Below are 19,617 nucleotides of genomic sequence, written 5' to 3' on the forward strand. Positions count from 1 at the left end.
GAATAACTTGTGAAATTTCCATTATTCTGTTCCCCCACCCCCCTTCTGATAGGAATTGCAAACAGACCTGCAAGGTCTAAAGTTGCCTCAGGGAAATGAATTACAAAATAGAATATAGAAGACTTCCTAATAAAATTATTAAAAAATAAGTTGAGTTTACATGTAGCTGATAACTGATACCTAGTGTTTCTGTTTGTTTGTTTGTCCTTTGGTTTCTCCCTGCCCCCATTCTCCTTCTCAGGGACAAGTAAATATGATTAACTTAAACACTCTTCACTAGATATGGGAAGACTGTAACTCGATGCCCTCACATCCTAGTCAATTTTTATTTATTAAAGAAAAAAGCAATGCCAGAGTAGGCATTAGAATTTCTCTTTTCTTAGCATGTATTTACCTGCAGTCTTAGGTCATGTTAAAATTTTTCTGAGAGTCAGAATATAGAAAAACATCTGGCACATAGCATAAGATTGCTTACCATAAGTCTGGTATTTTCCCAAATTGAGGATATAACATGCTTAACACAGAACCCCTGCCCTCAGATAGATTTTGTGTCATACATTAGAGAAGAACATTAGTTTCTTCAGTTACAATTCACTTAAATGACTGGGACAAAGGGTGGGAGGGGGCTGCCTACATCACATAAATTACAGGTAACCCTCGTAAAACACGGTTGTTAGGTTCCTAACAAATGCCGTGTTGTGCGAATCTATGTTATATGAAACAAAGAGCTAGTACAAAAAGGGGGGTTAGATTCCAAAATCTGTAATTCAAAATCTGTAATTTTTGTTCCAGTGAGATGAAATGTCTCTCATAGTTCAGGGCTATAAATTAATTCACAAAAATAAAAACATAATTACCATTTCTTTAAAAAATGTTGGCTATTACTCACCTGAAAAATTTTAATACATGTATGTGTAATGTAGCAAAAAGAAAAACACAATTAAAGTTTTAAAGTGTAATTAATACTCCATGAATAAAATGAGTTTAAAATTCAGATTAATTTTAAAATTCTACAGGCAAATCTGATATGACGTACAAGCTCAAATGAAAAATTTTAAGCGAGTTATCTTTTGCTCTTAAAAGCTTTTATCACATTCAGTATTGTACAGGGATTTCCCTAATTTCACATTTTACAGGAGTTTTCCCCAATTCTCTAACTGTGTTAGAGTGAAACCGTGTTATAGAAGTACCGTGTTATACAAGGAATACCTGTAGTTTTCATCTTTGAGTCAATTCAGGAACAACACAAAGCCAAAACAAAAACGGGCTGTATGCCTTGTTGGTTTCACGATGCTAGGAAGAAAAAAACAAAAGGCAAACCACGTCTGGTCCCAGGTGGTAAACTGTTACAGTATCAAATTTAACCTCCAATTTGACTATATCTATGCAGAAAGGTTTAGCACCCTAGAGCAGTTTGGTCACAGAAAGGCACTAAGTCTCAGAAGACATGCAGAGCTGTATAATGTTGTTGCCTTTGTGATAATTCAGGTATGTAGAGATGGCACACTGATTTGACATGGATAAGGAAAACTGCCCACCCAGGGACACTGCGGAGTCTCCAGATCACCCAGGGAACAGCATAAACTCTGGATGGGATCTGGTCAAGCTCCGTAATCCCAGTGAATCTTCTATGTGTTTTAACTCCGTGCATTTAAAATTTCATTCTATTGCTTCTCATCGGTGTATTCTTTCCTGTACTTCTTCCTTCTTCCCTCACTCTCTTTACTTTCTTCCTACTTAATGTTTAACCCCACCCCCATCCCAAAAAAGTAAAGTGTTGGTTTCTTCTTAATAATCTAGGGAGGAAATGGGTGGCTGTGATCAGACTTGGAATCCATAAGCCTGTGAACTCATCCCTGGTTAGCCATTTCTCTGTCACTCACAGGAGACTTAGAAAGAGGCATTTACTGCCTTGTACCAGCCAAGCGAAAACTGTGCAGGTTTTGCAAGTAGCTTTCCACAATAAGGGATTTTCATAAAACATGTGGATTTTGTTTCAAAGACAAACTGCGGTTCATGCATTTGTTTAGGTGGCTGCCTCCACCCCTCTCTGTTCCCACTTGCTGGTTCACAACCTCAAAAGCACTGGCATGGTTATTTTAAGTGCTGATTGCACAGTACTCAAAAACTGAAGACACTGAATTCACTTGAATCACTGGGGCAAAGGGTGGGAAGGGGCTGCCTACATCACAGACAAAATTGTCACACTCCTCCATCTTTTTCTCGTAAGGTAACTCCAAGAAGATGACTTGACATAATTGGCTCTACGATATAGTCCCACGTTATGTATTTGATTAGTTCTTAATCCCATCCCTCTTTTTCCTTTTGGCAAAATAAACTGTTTAAATCCTCTCTTTATGTCTCTCTGATCCTAACCTGGGAATTAATAACAGTTTAATGTGTATACACAATTTTTGTTTACATTTTAAGTATATTGTATGGATATATACATGGATATAACCCTGGCTGGTTTGGCTCAGTGGATTGAGCGTCGGCCTGCGAGCTAAGTGTCGCTGGTTCGATCTTCCAGTCAGGGCACATCAGAGAAGGAAAACCCTGATTCCAAAAAACCTCCGCTGCCTTGCGGCATACCTCTTCAGGGGAAAGGCTAAGGGAGTAAACCCCGACAGAAAATCCGGAGCCGGAGTCCCTAAGGCGGTTTGGCGTTGTAGTCAACACCGGCAACTCCTGCGGCGCACCTGAAGCCAAGCTGTATTGACTCCGTCTTTCCCTTGGACCCTTCAGCTGCGAAGAGAGGGGGGGTCTGCTGCATGGGCAACAGCAGACCCTCCATATCACCCTGCCCAGGCTCTGTAGCTTCAGCTTCACTGGAGAGGACACTCCAGCATCATCGCAAGATGTCGATTCAACACGGGAGGAGACAGATACCGTGTCACTCCCGAGTCGGACTGCACAGCCATTCTCGGCGGTGCAGATAGACTCTTAAGAAGCTACACCATCGTCTCTCGAGACGGACAGCTGCCGACGACGATATACATGGATAATAAGATACATATTCACATATTTTTTCAAGATAAAATATCAGACCATATAAAGCTACTCTTTCCAATACAGTAATCACTATTCAATGGGGAAATTTAAGTTTATATTAATTAAAATGAAATAAAATAAAAATTCAGTTTTTCAGTTTCACAGACAACACTTAAAATGCTTAAAAGTATGTGCAGCCCATGACTACTATATGAGAAAACACAGAAATGGAATATTTCCATCGCTGCACAAATTTCTATTAAACAGTAGGTGCTATAGAGTATTACTAATTATCAATAAGTTGGAATTTTGTGTCCCCTTAAAAATAATTTTTGAAACAATCCTAATCTCACGTTGAGAAGTGAGACCAGTAACTACCAGAATTCATATTCAGTGCCCCAATCCAAATTGGGTTGTATATGCTTAGTTGGGTACAGGAACCTATTATTTGTAGTCCTAGTTGTATGGATTGTGAACTATACCACAGAAGTTGAGTGTTCAATGTGTTGTGCCTGTGTGGATTCTACCGGGCTTGAAATGTCCAGTCTTAATTATTACATTCTGGCACTTTCCTGGAAGGACACCAACTCACTTAGGAAGGAGTACAGTAGATGTGGTCAAACTTATTCCCTCAAAAGTGTCTTCTCAAATTAAGGAAGAAAAAAAAAAAAAAAAAAAGCCAGTGTCAGTCATAGAGATTCCAGAATCTTTCAGCTCTTTTCCCAGAGTGACATTCTTTGTTCTGATATCTTGATGTTTTGCCAAAACCCCAATACTGGATGGTTTAAAGCTAGGAAATTAACAAGAAATCAGAAAGCCAAATGAGCATTTACAGGTAGAAAAAACAAAGTGTGATTATTTGGTCTCTGAGGAGCTAATTATAGGCTCAGTTGAAACTGAGAGGATCATGGGAGGACATGCACACACACATACGCAAGCACACACACACTCGTAGATGCACAAAGCTAACGGTCTGTGCCCACCTACAAAGAAGTGGAGAACTGCATTGCTGCATAAATAAATCATCTGGATGGCTCACTGTTTGAGAACAATCGATCGTTCCCCCGAACTAGGGTCAGGCAATGTACATCCAGAGCCTGGCCTGACCCACAGTTGTATATAAAATATGATATTAAGGTAAGCTTCCCACCAGCCCCCTTCTACTTGTGAGGCTCCCCATCCATCCATCATTCATTCCTCTTTTCCTACACCAGTGCCACGCACAGGTTGCAAACATGGGGAAGGAAGTTAATGGCAATGAAAGAAGTCTGGCTCTCAGGAAACTGAAGTTCATGTCCCGGAAATCATGCAGCACCTCACAGGTTGTCTAGAATGTACTTAGCAAAAATAGACTGACCAGATCTGAGAGCTGAAGGGGCTCTTTTAGTTTAAATTATTTTGATGATCTTCTACGGACACTACACGCATTGCTCAGAGTGGGGTTGACCTCTTCCAGCACTTTCAAAGAACATCAAAGTTTGAAGACAGAGGAGGGAAGTACTGGTGACATGCTTTCTGTGACACCAGGGTTTGTCCATACTGGCATGTGAGGCTGGCCAGTTCTTGATTGGGGGGCAGGGGGCTGTCCTGTGCACTGCAGCATGTTGAGCAGCATCCCTGGCCCCCTAATGAACTCTTTGGAGACCTTACCTCCAAACATAGTCATATTCTGAGGTACTAGGGGGTCAGGACTGCAACATATAAATTTGGGGGTGGACACAATTCAGTCCATAATAAGACTTAATGATTCCCAGACATAGCTGCATGATTTTTCTGTATTGCTAATAAAATTGCTGCATTATTTTGTAGACTCAGACCTATTATTTAGAACTGGGCTGTCTCAAATGTTCATTCTTTTCCTGGTAAAGAGACAGACACTTCCTTGTCCAGGCAGACAGGAGCAAGAATTGAGCATGGACCTCTTAGTCTCCCCTTTTCTTTCATTCCTGTCTCCCTATCAGGCAGAGAAAGAACTTTCTGGTCTCTCCTTTCCTCCCAGCAAGGTTCTGGTGCCTCTGATTAGAAAATGATTTGTTTTCTCTACATTTAAAAATAATTCAATAGGGAATACCTTGATATAGCAATATTCCCTGGGTAGACAAACTTTACCTAGAAAGGGCTGGAGAGCAAAGCCTAAGCTTAGAGGGTTGCAGGACTACTCAGACTGCCACTGTGACATAGGAGGGTCACAAGTGGACAGGTGTGGCTGTGTTCCAATCAGAAAATCGCAAAAAGAGTCAGCTGGGCTGGAGTTGAGCCATAGGCCAGAGTTTGCCAACCCCTGCCCTAGAATACTAAATGGGCTATTTGGTTTGTACAATTTACTTAAACTTGGACTTGGCCAAATTTAAATCAAATAAGAGATATGTAAAGAGTAACAATCACTCTCTTTCCTGTTAAAAAAAAAAAAAAAAAAAGCCCAAGTGCCTCCCTACTTTCCTCCACTGCAACTATGAATGGATATATACAAGAATATTCTCAATAACAACCATTCTAAAGGGCATTTTAAACTGGATTTCTGTTCCTTGTTTTCCTTTCCTTTTTAATGACCATGTTGCCTCCAGCTCTGGTTTCTCATTTTTTTCCTCATTAACAGTCCTGTCAACCTTCCCAAGAATAAAGTTGTTTCTTTAAAAATGCCCATCTCATAAAAGGCCTGTTCCCAGAAGGCATAAGATAAACACAATGGTTCACAAAACTCCCCTCTAAATAACAGACTTAAGAGAATTAAACCTGAACTTTGATTTCAAATCATTCTAAACAAATAATCTTCAAACTTAAGATGAGTGTCCTAAAAATGTGTTTTGTAGCATCTCTGGGAAAACCCTTCACATTTCTACAGATGCATTTAAAACAAACCTCATCTCTTTCCTCATTTGTGCACAGATTGTCAGCAAAAATCAGGCCATGTGCACTAGTCCTATTTCGGTGGGGAACATTAGCAAAGCAGGATATGGGATATCCACTGATACTAAACATTAGAACCAACCATCCTACAGTGGCAATGTCTTAGAGAAATCTTGCTTATGTGCCAGAATGCTGGTAGAGCATCGTCACCAACAGGCAAAAATGGGAAACAGCTCAATGTTCATTAATAGGGGAATGAGTAAACCACTGAAGACACACATGCATATTATGAAATGCTGGGTTCTTGCTAAAAGAAATGTTGTAGATAGATGTATATAACATAGAAGATATTCATGATATGCTGTTAAATGCAAAAAGTAAATGAAATATAATATATTCATATACATATGCACACATGTATATATACACATACATATATGTATATATGCATATCAATATAAAAAGAGGTCATATTTAAACAAAATTTTATGTGTGTGTCTTTATTTACTCAATAGATATAACTACATTTATCTATTTTTTTCTCTCAGATATACCTACTATCTCTAAATGTTTTTGTCAATATATAGAAAATGTATACTATTTACAATCGTTTTCTCTGAAAAAAGTATACTTAAAAGGCTTATGTGGGTTTAGAGGGGAATTTAATCTTTCTATTCTATATATTCTTTTATGTTTTATTTTCTTGGAACATTTGTAGTTTTAAAGAAAGAAAATTAAACCATCTACCCTAGGATAAAAAGAAAAAACTTTGAAAATCCTTTTTAATAGCATTCTGTATTGTTTTAAAAAGTACAGTCTTGTCTTTAATTTTTTTTTTAAAAAGTGAAGTGTAAAAAGGTCATTTACCCTAACTCTGTACAATCCCATTCAGGGACACCTGCTACTAACAGTTTAGCATTTATACCAAAGGACCCAATTTTAATTAAATTGGGGAAGATGTTCCTTGGGAAAAGCCAATTTCTTGAAGCTACAAATAGATGCAGTTAGGAGAAGCCCTGGCCTCACAGCAAGGCAGGGAGAGATGTAGGAAACACATATTCCACATGCTCCCTAGCGTGGTCAGGAGGATCTTGCATCTTTAGTTACCACTGAAGACTGCAGAACACTAGGCTGAGCCAACTTGAGTGAACTAAGCCACTTAGTGTCACTGACAGGGTAAAACTAGTATGCACCACAGTGAAAACACGCAGGAAACCTCTCACACTCTAAACCTTTTACTTATTTCTGGCCATGCTGAGGTATACTTCAGGCAAAAATAAGTGACGGTAAATGTGTTCGTAGGTCCACATACAGTGAATTTGGAACTACAGGGCTGACATGAGATGGAACATGAAGCATTGCAGGAAGTGGGCTCCTGACCTGAAACTGGTCAGAGGGCAGTCAGATGACTGCTTGAGAAATACACACTTATTCCACATAAATAACAAAATTCCTGGGTGTGACTCAGGGGTTAACAATTATTGCTGACCCAATGTACTAGTAGACAAAAAATGGCTGAGAATCCATGCCCCAACCCCAAAAGAAGCTCAGTGGCAAGGAAATAGATACAAAACCACAAAACACATGTGTACACACCCACACATTTATAGTCACACATTTCCCCAGTTGCTGCTTCTCTCATAGGACTGAAATGAAGTGAGTTTGGAGAATAATTTGAGGATTACTGACTTTCTTTTCTAAAAGAGTTTACTTCTCAGGACTGCCAAGACCCTTCTAGAATAACATCGACTCTGTTTTAATAACAACTTCACTATGCTCATTCTGATCATTTTTATGCCAGAGTATCTGAGTCTAAATCTTAGCCCCAAATCAATTTTGATCAAGGATGGGGTGGTAGCATTTTTAATCTTTGTAGGAAACAAATAATATATACCCTTCATCCCTTTTTCAGCAGATTCATATGTCTAGCTATATAACTAAAGGAGAAAACCCATATTATTTCCCACTTTCTGTACTTTTGGCTACATCACTTCTCTCTCATAATTTCTTAGGTATCAGTACTGTGAGATTTAATAAACATATTTTCACAAGTGTTACACTGCTTGTCTTTTTTTCAATAAATTAAATATAAAGTTCTTTAATTTGGGTTTATGAATGATACTTTGAGTCTTTTTTAAAAGATTTTATTTCTTTATTTTGAGAGAGAGAGGAAAGGAGGGAAGAAGAGGGAGAGAAACATCAATGTGTGGTTGCCTCTCACACATCCCCAACTGGGGACCTGGCCCACAACCCAGGCATGTGCCCTGACTGGGAATTGAACTGGCAACCCTTTGGTTCGCAGGCAGGTGCTCAATCCACTGAGCCGCACCAGTCAAAACTAGCTTTAAGCCTTTTATCAGCCTCACCCACTTAGGTATTTATTAAAGATTTTTTGCACATTGTAAAAGAAATCATCAGTTATACTAACAAGTAGTATTGGGTTTGTTTGTATAGATTTATCTGAGTGGGCTCAATGAAGAATTACAACTTTTCTAATTAATACCATTTTGAAAAAGTTAAAATATTTGTAGAGATAAAAGAAGCTTTATCCAGATACAGACTAATAAAAACAAAACAAAAAACAAAAAAAGAAGGTGAAGAAGGAAAAGAGAAAACTCTTCTGGTAATACAATTAAAGACTCTGGTGTGAATAAAATAAAATTTAGTATATTACATAATTTTTTAATTTATTTTTAACCAGAACAAAGAATAGAGTTACAATAGTATAATCATAAATGAAGGTTTCCTCCCCTTTGAATTGGACCTGATTTTATGTTTTATTATTATTTTTAATTGATTTTTATTAGGGTGACATTGGTTAATAAAACCATGTAAGTTTCAGGTGTACACTTCTCTGAATGGGAGAACATATTTGTCAATGACACATCTGATAAGGTATTAATATCCAAAATTTATGAAGAACTTATATAACTCAACACCAAGAAAACAAACAACCCAATTAAAAAATGGGCAAAGGACCTGAATTGATACATCCTAAAAGGACATGCAGATGGCCAACAGACATATGAAAAGATGTTCAATGTCTCTAATCATCAAAGAAATGCAAATTAAAATCACAATGAAACATCACGCATGCCTGTCAGAATGGCTATCATCAGTAAGTCAACAAACAAGTGCTGGTGAGGATGTGGAGAAAGGGGAACCCTCAGGCACTGTTTGTGGGAATGCAGGTTTGTGCAGGCACTGTGGAAAGCAGTATGTATAGAGTTACCTCAAAAAATTTAAAATGGAACTGCCTTATGACCCAGTAATTCCACTTCTAGGAATATAGCTGAAGAAACCTGAAACTGTAATTCAAAGAATACAAGGGGGAACCCCCCAAAAAACTAGAATTTATTTATAAAAATTTTTAAATTTATTCCTATATCTTTAAACTTTAGTCACTTTCAAAGTACTTTCCATCTGATGTAAGCAATACATCAATCAAGACATTTTTACCACTGCTCAAAACAGTATTTGAATTTGTTGATTTTGATACCTTTTAGTGCTTCTGCTGTTTTTTGTTTCACCTTATCGGCATCAGCAAAACATTTCCCTTTGAGGACTTTTTACATCCAGGGAAACAAAAGTAAAAAGTTGTCTGGGGCAAGATCAGGTAAATAGGGAGGGTGGGGCATGGGAGTCATGTTGTTTTGCTCAAAAACTGCTCAACACTCAGTGTGGTATGGGCAGGTGAGCTCATAAATCACCTATCATGAGCAGGACATTAAAAGAATCTTCAAAAAACAAATTCACTGAAGCCAAACACAGCCTCTCACAACAATGCCAGCTGGTACACTGACAATGATAGGTTCCTAGTGAGGGAAGCCTATCTTAGAAGAGGCTTACCCTCCATAAGATAATTCCAGTTTTGGGGGGTCCCTCTCATATATGCACCCCTATGTTCATTGCAACATTATTTACAATAGCCAAGATTTAGGAGTAACCCCAGTGTCCATCAATAGATGAGTGAATAAAAAAGCTATGGCACATTTATACGATGAAATACTATGTAGCCATAAAAAGGAGGAAATCTTACCCTTTGGGACAGCATGGATGGACCTGGAGAGTATTATGCAAAGTGAAGTAAGCCAGTCAGTGAAAGACAAGATTCCACTTTTATGTGGAATCCAATAAACAAAGTAAATGAACAAACAAAATGTAAACAGACTCATAGATACAGAGAACAGACTGGCAGCTATCAGAGGGGAGGAGTTGGGGGGGCTGGATGAAAAAGTGAAGGGATTAAGCAGAAAATAAAATAAAATAAGAAACCTCACAGACACAGACAACAGTATGGTGATTATCAGAGGGAAGAGACTTGAGAGGAGGTAGAAGAAAATAAAGGGGAGACAAATGGTGATGGAAGGAGACTTGAATGAGGTGGTGAACACAATACAATATACAGATGGTGTATTACACTGTTGGTCCTTAATTACTGTATTCATCAGAACTTTTTGTTTGTTTCAAGTAAAACATTGATTCAAACTGACTCAAGCAAAATAGAAATGTTTTGGTTCACACAGTGAAGAATGCAAAGCAGGACTGAATTTTGGCAGAGCTGGTTGAAGGGGCTCAGCACTCAACCCCACTGCTACAGGATTTCTACAAAATTGTCCACATTCTCAAGGAAGCCTGAAATGACTGATGATTCAAGTCTCAGTAGGCTCAGTTACCAACACTTCCAATAACTATTCTGAGACTGAGTCTCATTGGCTGGACTTGGGTCAAAAGCTCATCTCCTAGCCAATCCCTATGGGTGGGAGAGGAAGCTTTGGCAATTGAAAAGGATCAGGTTACATACCCAACTCTGCAGCTAGGCAAGGAGGAAGTCCCCTGCAAGAGTCTGGGTCAAGGGGGTGGGGAGAGATGGCTCCCTAAAGAATATAGATTTACACAACTCAAGTAAGAAGAAACAAATACTGGAAAGGTGAAAACAACAGTTACTTCATAAAAAGTGCTTATGACAGGCAGAACTGACCTAAACTCACCAAGGTCAATAACCAAAGTCCTTTATGAAAGTATCATTGATGTGAATTCCAGTTGTGAATTCTGCTGAATTTCAGTAGGGAATTCAAAAGAGGCTCTAGAGCTATGCTTTCCAGGATAATAGCTACTAGCCCCATGTGGATATTAATTTTAAGTAATTAGGTAAAATTCAAAATTTAGTTTCTTGGTAGCAGTTTGAGTTAAAGCTCAGCAGTTTCATGCTGTCAGTGGGTCTGCCTTTTTGAACCCTGGTGATAAAGACCATCTTCACCATTTCATAAAGTTCTACTGGACCATGCCATTCTAGAGCCTTTTCTCCCCACCTCAACCCAAATTAAAAAATGAAAAAGGACATTTGACTGGGATAAGAAGGGACAAGTGACCTCTGAAACATCCTACAGGCTACAGAGACTAAAAAGAGTTATGGTGGAAACACAGACAAATATATGTTCAAGTGGAGAAATCTATGCTTTTCTCTTAAAAAAAAAATGTAAATAATTTAGAAAGAAAAAACTCTTTCTTTTGTCAGAAAGAGACAAAGAACATAAGTAAAAGCAAAGCAATGATGGGATAACTAAATCAAATGCTATTTTCATGGAAAGTCTCTTATATTCCAAAACATTGCAATAATGAGGGAAAGTTACACAGACCTTCTCACAGGCAGTACTTGCTTTATATTTTATTTCCAGCAGTTGATAGAATGAATTTTGCTGTGTGAAAATTGAACTGAGGTATATGTGATGGTTGGAGCAAAATCTAAACTCTTGATATACTGGACCCTGAGCACTGTGGTCTTAGTGCGTCCCTCCCAAATGCGGCCTCCACTCCCCACTTTGCACGTTTTGGTGCCATGGGCTTAATTCAGATCTTTAATGTCTTTTACCTGCTGTTCTGTCTACTTAGAACATGATTCCTGGACTCTTTCTCATGCTATAAGTCTTTGCTTAAATTTCATATTGCCAGAAAAATTTTCTGCTCTCTTTTGCTGACACACAGATTGTTATTCTTCATCACAATATCCTATTTATTTATTCATAACACTTTCAATATCTAAATTTTGTTTTTTACTTTTTTCCCTACCATATTCAAGTATAATGTAGGTTCCATGTGGGCAGGGACCCTGTCTGTCTTACTTCTTGCTGACACCCCAGTGCTGAGTGAGCATTCAATAAATAGTTGTGGAATGAATGAATGAATAGACAACTAGAAGGAGAGTTGGAGTGAAGACTGTGGGATTGTGCTTACCAGATTGTGCCACCTTACTTTTCAGTAACAGAACTAATAGGAACAGGGAACTTGGGTGTTTTAGATTTTGCTTCCAGGTTGGGTCATTTCCAAAACTGTTTTTGCTTGACCATTGTGCACAGCCAGGACAAAATGAGGCAATCTCAGATGTCTAGTGTCCTGATTGATCTGTAATTTAGCTCCTAATACAAAAGTCAGATGAAGAGTAAGATGCTCAAATGGGAGACTTATAGGGAATCTAGAGTTTAGGTTGACTAGAGAACTCCCAACTTCCCTCTCCAAATGCAAAGCCTAGGAGACAGGAAAAATGCACATCTATTACAGATCCCATTATGAGTGAGTAATAAGGTCAACCAAGTACAGTTTATCACTCTTCACAGAATCCAGGCAGCATTAATATCTTTCTACCTCATTCTCCCAATGAACACCACACAGATTCATCTTTATTCAAACCTCATTAATATTTGGAACCATAGAATATATCCAAACACTTAGCACAGGTTCTTAAACACCCCAGACACAAAAATATACAAATTAAATACATGAATTCTGGGAGATTTTTTAAAACCATAGGAAAAAAACAAGTTGATATTCTCACACATTTCATTGCACACATATTTAAAGATTTAGTATTGGTTTGTAATCCATCAGGTGTTTTGGGAATGCTAAATATACTTACAGGATAATATAGGCAAATATGCCAATTTTCAAAGTAAATTATAAAACACACCTGATACTCTGATGGGAGCAGAGCAGAAGAAAAAACACATGAATAGTGAGACACTAGAGAAGAAAATGATCGTGGATGACTAGGAGTGAGCCATCGTTCTTTTACTAAGAAAGCTACCCCAAGCAATGCTCATTTCCTCTGCGGTGAGAATCCAAAGTCAATCAGGAAAGAGGAGAAGCTGGAAGTTATGTGTCTGCCATTGTGCCTATGAAACCTCCATAAATAAGACAGAAGATAAAAAAGATAGAGATACTGATGTGGGTTCAATGGCTGTGCCAAAGAGCATTGATGAAATGGATTAATATCCACTGGAGGGTGATCACTAGGAATGTGCTACAGGAATGTACCTCTGACCCTGTCCACATCAATGGTTTTACCAGAAACTTCACTTCTCACTAACAAGAGCCAATCGTGATAAACCGTCTATTGATTACTTCATTTCTTCAACTAACCGGTATTGATCATTTTCCATGTGATACACATTGACCTGAGGGCCTTCTCTTAACAAAGATAAATAGGACAGTTTCTGCTCTAAAGAAATTCAGTTAGGAGTGGTGGAAAAAGTGACCTGACATTTTAATAAGTCCTCATGATACAGTCCTGATAGATTTTAGGGCCTTGATAAATGCCTGTGGAATGAGTGCAGATATTTCACCTGACCCCTTCTATTTGCATATCTGCATATTCGGATGAACTGTCTTTCCTCCTGTCTTTCACTTTCATTTAGAAAACTCCTACTTGTCCTTCAGGTTTTAGCTTAGATGTAATCTTTTTCAGAATTTTATTTATTTATTTATTTTTATTTATTTTATTGGCATGACATTTGTTAATAAAACCATGCACGTTTCAAATGTACAATTCTGAAATACACCATCTACATACCTGCATTGTACACTCACCACCCAAAGTCAAGTCTCTTTCCACCATCCTTCATCTCCCTATGCCCTCTTCTACCTCGCCGTAGTTGCCTTTCCCTCTGGCAACCACCATACTGTTTTCTCTGTGTCTGCTTTGTTTGTTTGTTTGTTTTTCTTAATTCCTTCACCTTTGTCACCTAGTCTAACCTTCCCCATGATAGCTCTCAATCTGTCCTCTGTGTCTATGAGAATTTTTCTGTTTTGTGTGTTATTTTATTTTGTTCAGTAGATTCCACATATAAGTGAAATGATATTGTATTTGTCTTTCTCTGACTGACTTATTTCACTTAGCATAATACTCTCCAGGTCCATCCATGCCATTATAAAAGGTAAGATTTCCTTCTTTTTTACAGTCAAGAAGTACGGGAGAAGATATTTGCCAATGATACAGGGGCTAATACAGAAATTTTATAAAGAAATTATACAACTCAACACCAAAAACACAAACAACCCAATTAAAAAATGGGCAAAAGATCTGAATAGATAAGAGGGCATACACATAGCCAATGGACACAGGAAAAGATGCTCAATATCACTAATCCTCTGAGAAATTCAAATTAAAAACACAATGAGATATCACCTCATGCCTGTTAGAATGGCTATTATCAGTAAATGTGGAGAAAGGGGAACCTGCATGCACTGTTTGTAGAAATGCAGATTGGTACAGCCACTGTGGAAAACAGTATGGAATTTCCTAAAAATTTTAGAATGAAACTTCCTTATGACCCAGCAATTGCACTTCTAGGAATGTATCTGAAGAAACCTGAAACACTAATTCAAAGAACATATGCACCCCTATGTTCATTGCATTATTATTTACAATTGCCTAGATTTGGAAGCAGCCCAAGTGCCCATCAGTAGATGATGAGTGGATAAAAAAGCTGTGGTACATTTATACAATGGAACACTACTCAGCAGAATTTTATTTTATTTTTTTACTCACCCCATATTTATCTGAGGCAAGGATGTACAGCCTTTGCTATGCTTCTGCAGCAGCTCTGACCCTGATAAGTGGTTTTTATTTTGCAATAGATTGTTTACTTGCCTGTCTCCCTGACTAGTCCCAATGTCCCTTGGGGTCAGGGTCTCTATACTACTCATTTTGTATCTATGGAGTTCAATCTATTATGTGGCAAATCACAGAAACCCCAAATATATTATTGAATATCAAGGTTAATGGAGTTCTGGCAATGGGACTAAATCTTGATAAGATGACTTTTACAGTTCCTCCAGCCTTTAAGATTATTTTTTTGAGAGGGATTAAATATGGTACCCTAGTATTTCAAGTCTTAAACAAAGTAATTTTTAGAGTATATTTTGTAAAGAGGTCATACTGAAGAGCTCTAAACTAATCCAAAAACCCAAACCTCTTCTTATGTTCTTATGGGAAAGTGACTATAATTCCATTGTCTGTAGCAGTGTTCATTTAAGTATTATTTACTTATATTTAGCTTCTAACTGAATCAGTAAGGCTTGCTAAACATTTCTCATACAAAACCAACATTAACACATTACCAGCTTACTGTGAACTAAGCTTTAGTATTTCTATCAAAAGTTAGGACTTCACACAAAAGAAAAATTATAATCCATTACTTGCTATGTATCAGATTCTTCGTAAATTTTTTTATATTACTTTACCTAATTCTAACTACAACACTATGCAATTTTTATTTGTTGACACCTGCATTTTACTGAGGAGAACACTGAGATACCAGAAAGCTATGTCACTTTTACAAGGTAACTCAGCTAGTTAGTGAAAGAGTCAGTTTTGGACTTTAGACTCCAATGCCTTCCATTTAACTTCTATACTACATTGCATCTTAGCCTTTGTAGAGTTGTACAGCTACAGAAGAAGAGGAGATGGGTGGAGAAAATAGGATGTGGTTGAAGATAAAAGTCAGAGAAAAATTAGCTTCAGTCTAGAGGTGGGCGTGTGGTAGGACAGGAGCAGGGAAGAATATATCTACCTAAAAAAAAGATATAAGTGCTTTTAGAATAACATGTGGATGGTATAACAGCACACACACACACACACACACACACACACACACACACAAAAAAAAGAGAGAAGAAAAGGATTATGTTAAGCATGTTTGAAAACTAAATACAGTATAGCATAAGACATGCAAATGCTGAATATAAACTTTCTATAAAACATTTTCTTAAACATAAATAATAATCTTTTCAGGTACAAATATTTTAACTAAATATTCAAGTATCAGTTCTCTGAATCGCTTACCTTTTGGAACTGATTAAATAGATTACTTTTTCCTCCAATTACCTGATCTTCAAATTTATTGCTCATTTGCTTCCTTCACTTCTAAAATAAAATGAAGATCCACCATTTACTATTTGATCAAAGTCATTTTGATGAATATGTTTAAGGCATTGTCAGACGTGGCCATGATTTTTAATAACAGCCCCCAACTAATCAATAAATAATTTAATTTGAAAATGTGAAGCTGTAAACATTAATGCTCTGTTTGGTATTTTTTTATTAATTGGAAAGATGGCAAGTCAACGCAGGCAAAAAGCTAGGAAGACATAGCCATTAAAATCAAATCTTGAAGGTTGTGTGGTTTGAGGCAGCTCTGCTCCCAGGGGCCAGATGCTATTGGCATTGTCTCCAGCAAGAATCCGACCCCTGCTATATGATTAAGTGACTATGATCATCTCTTTATCTCCTACCAAGGCTGTAACTTGACCTAAATGCCCCCCCACAGTTATTTTTATAACCTAGATAAAAACAGTGTAGAGAGAGGGTTTTGATCTCTCTATTACAATGCATGATGTTATTTAGTTTAATCCAAGTCAATCAATAAGGCCATGGTTGTAGCGGGCCAATGGAGAACTGTATTGAATGCTAAGTTGTTGAAGAAACTAACAGTTCCACTAAAACCATATACTAACTACATTTCACATATCATCTAGTCCAGAATGACTATTCTTATCACTGTTTCTATATTTAAAAATATAAATACTAGGCCCAGCACAGGTAACTACCAATGGCAAATCTTTTCATAGGTTTTAACATGTAGCCCCAGGCTGGTCACAAGCAGCACCTGACATTGACTACACCAGAATACCTCCCAAGAGAATCCAGAACCAACACTCAGTGGACAGCTTCAGACTGAAACAGAGAACTACCAGATTAGCTTCAAAAGCAACACACCCAAAGGAGGGTCTCAAGAGGCAACAGACCCAGCTGGGGTGAATTCTGCTTCATTCACAGCAGCTCATAGACAGTGGTCAGGGCCAATTCTTACAGACAGCATAAGGGTCAGTCCCACCTACTAACATGCCAATAGTAATCAAGGCTTAACTACAATAAGAGGGCTCACAGAAGGTGCAGAGTTCAAAACATTGGTTATAAGAATCCTCAAGGAACTTAGTGAAAACTTCAAAAAAGAGATAGTAGGCATAAAAAAGGACATGGAAACCATAAAAAGAACCAGTCGTAAATAAAGCATACAATAACTGAAATAAAGAAGGCACTAGAAAAAATCAACAGCAGATTACATGAAGCAGAAGACTGAAGTAGCTATGTGGAAAATAAAGCAGCAGAAAACATCCAACTGAAACATGAAAAAAGAATTTTTAAACAATGAGGATAGTTTAACTGGTGAAGAAAACAGACATGCAAGTCCAGGAAGCACAGAGAATCCCAAACAAAATGAACCCAAAGAGGGCCACACCAAGATAGATCATAATTAAAATGGTAAAGGTTAAAGACAAAAAGATCATCTTAAAAGCAGCAAGAGTAAGACAGTTAAATACAAGAGAGCTTTCATAAGATTGTCAACTGATTTCTCAACAGAAACTTTTCAAGACAGAAGGGATTAGCACAAGATATTCAAGTTATGAAGAATGAGGACCTTCAACCAAGACTATTCTACCCAAGAAGACTACCATTTAAAATGGAGAGATAAAGAACTTCCTAGGCAAGAAAAAGCTAAACTACTATTACAAGAAATGTTAAAGGAACTACTTTAAAAAGCAGAGGGAAAAAAGGAACATAAATATAAATAACAAAATGTCAACTATATATCTATTAACATCACTTTAAGTGTAAATGGATTAAATGCTCTTGTCAAAAGACATAGGGTAGCTTACTGGATAAGAAAACAGGACCCATATATTTGCTGTCTATAAAATGTCTACATAAGAATGAAAGATACCTGTAGACTAAAGATAAAAGAATGGAAAAAATATTTTATGCAAATGCAAAGAAAAAAAAAGGTGGGGTAGCAATACTTAGACAAAACAGACTTTAAACAAAGTCTATAATCAGAGACAAAGAAGGATTTTTCATAATGATTAAGTGATCAATCCAACAAGTGGATATAACACTTATAAAAATGTATGCACCCAAGATAGAAGCACCTAAGTATATAAAGCAAATCTTGATAAATGTAAATGAAGAGATCAACAGTAATATAGTCATAATAGGGTATTTCAACACCTCATTGATATCAATGGATAGATCTTCCAGACAGAAAATCATAAAGAAAGCAATGACCTTAGACGACACATTAGAACAGATGGATTTAGTTGGTATTTTTAGGGTATTTTATTCCAAAGTGGTACAATATACCTATTTTCCAAGTGTACACAGAACATTTTCTAGGATAGACCACATGTACAGACACAAAACAAGTCTCAATACATTTTAAAAGATTGAAACCATATCCAGCATCTTCTCCTATCACAAAGGTATGAAATCAGAAATTAATTATAAGAAAAAAAAAACTGAAAAACACACAAACACATTGAGGTTAAATAATGTGGTGCTAAACAATGAATGGGTTCAAAGTGAGATCAAGTAAGAAATCAAAAGATATCTTGAGACAAATAAAAATGAAACCACAACAACCCAAAATTTATTGGACACAGCAAAAGCAGTTCTAAGAGGGAAAAAAATTCATTATAATACAGGACAAACACAAGAAACAAGAAAAATCTTACAACAATCTAACCTTATATCTAAAGTAACTAGAAAAAGGCCAGCAAGCCCAAAGTGAATAGAAGGAAAATAAAGATAAAGATCAAAGTGGAAATAAACAAAATTGAGTCTTAAAAAAATACCAAATAAATAAATAAAACCAAGAACTGGTCCTTTGGAAAATAATTTTATTTTATAAAACCTCAACCACACTCAGGGACAGAGAGAGGGAGAGAGAGAACCTAAAATCATAAAATTAAAAATAAATTAGGAGAAGTGACAAATGATACCATAGAAACATGAAGATATACAAGAAAATACTATGATCAACTATAAGTCAACAAACTGGACCATCTGGAAGAAATGGATAAATTACTAGAAATTTACAATCTTCCAAGACTAAATAAAAAAGAAACAGAAAATCTGAACAAATCAATCACTACCAACAAAACTGAATCATTAATAAAAAAGTTATTTGGCCTTCCAGCCAAGATGAAGGCATAGACAGATACCCTGCATCTCCCTCCACAACTACCTCAAAACTAGAGACAACCAGAAGTGCCAGAAAATCAAGCTGCATGACATCCAACAAACAAAGATATAAAGAAGAAATATCATCCAGACAGGTAGGAGGGGCGGAGCCAGGATGGAGAGAAGGCGGTGTGGTGGCGGCGGCAGTGGCAGCAGCAGTGGAGGCAGCAGTGGTGGTGGCAGGCCACTGGAAAACACACATTTAAAAGGTCGGAGAGACACCTGGAGAGCATTCCCACCCCCAGACCAGGCTGCGTAGCTCATGGTCTCAGCGCTGGGGAAAATAAGAGCCTCACTGCTTCTAACTGTGAAGGCTGGTGGGGGGTGTGCAGACTGTGGGTTTCTGAGCAGAGTCCACTTGTTTGAAGGGCTCCTGTGGTTCTAGAATGTCCGCAGACCCACCCACTCTGGGAATAATGGCCAGG

This window comes from Furipterus horrens, unplaced genomic scaffold, assembly GCF_987537825.1.
Source record: "Furipterus horrens unplaced genomic scaffold, mFurHor1.1.pri manual_scaffold_5, whole genome shotgun sequence".
Classification (NCBI taxonomy): Eukaryota; Metazoa; Chordata; class Mammalia; order Chiroptera; family Furipteridae; genus Furipterus; species Furipterus horrens.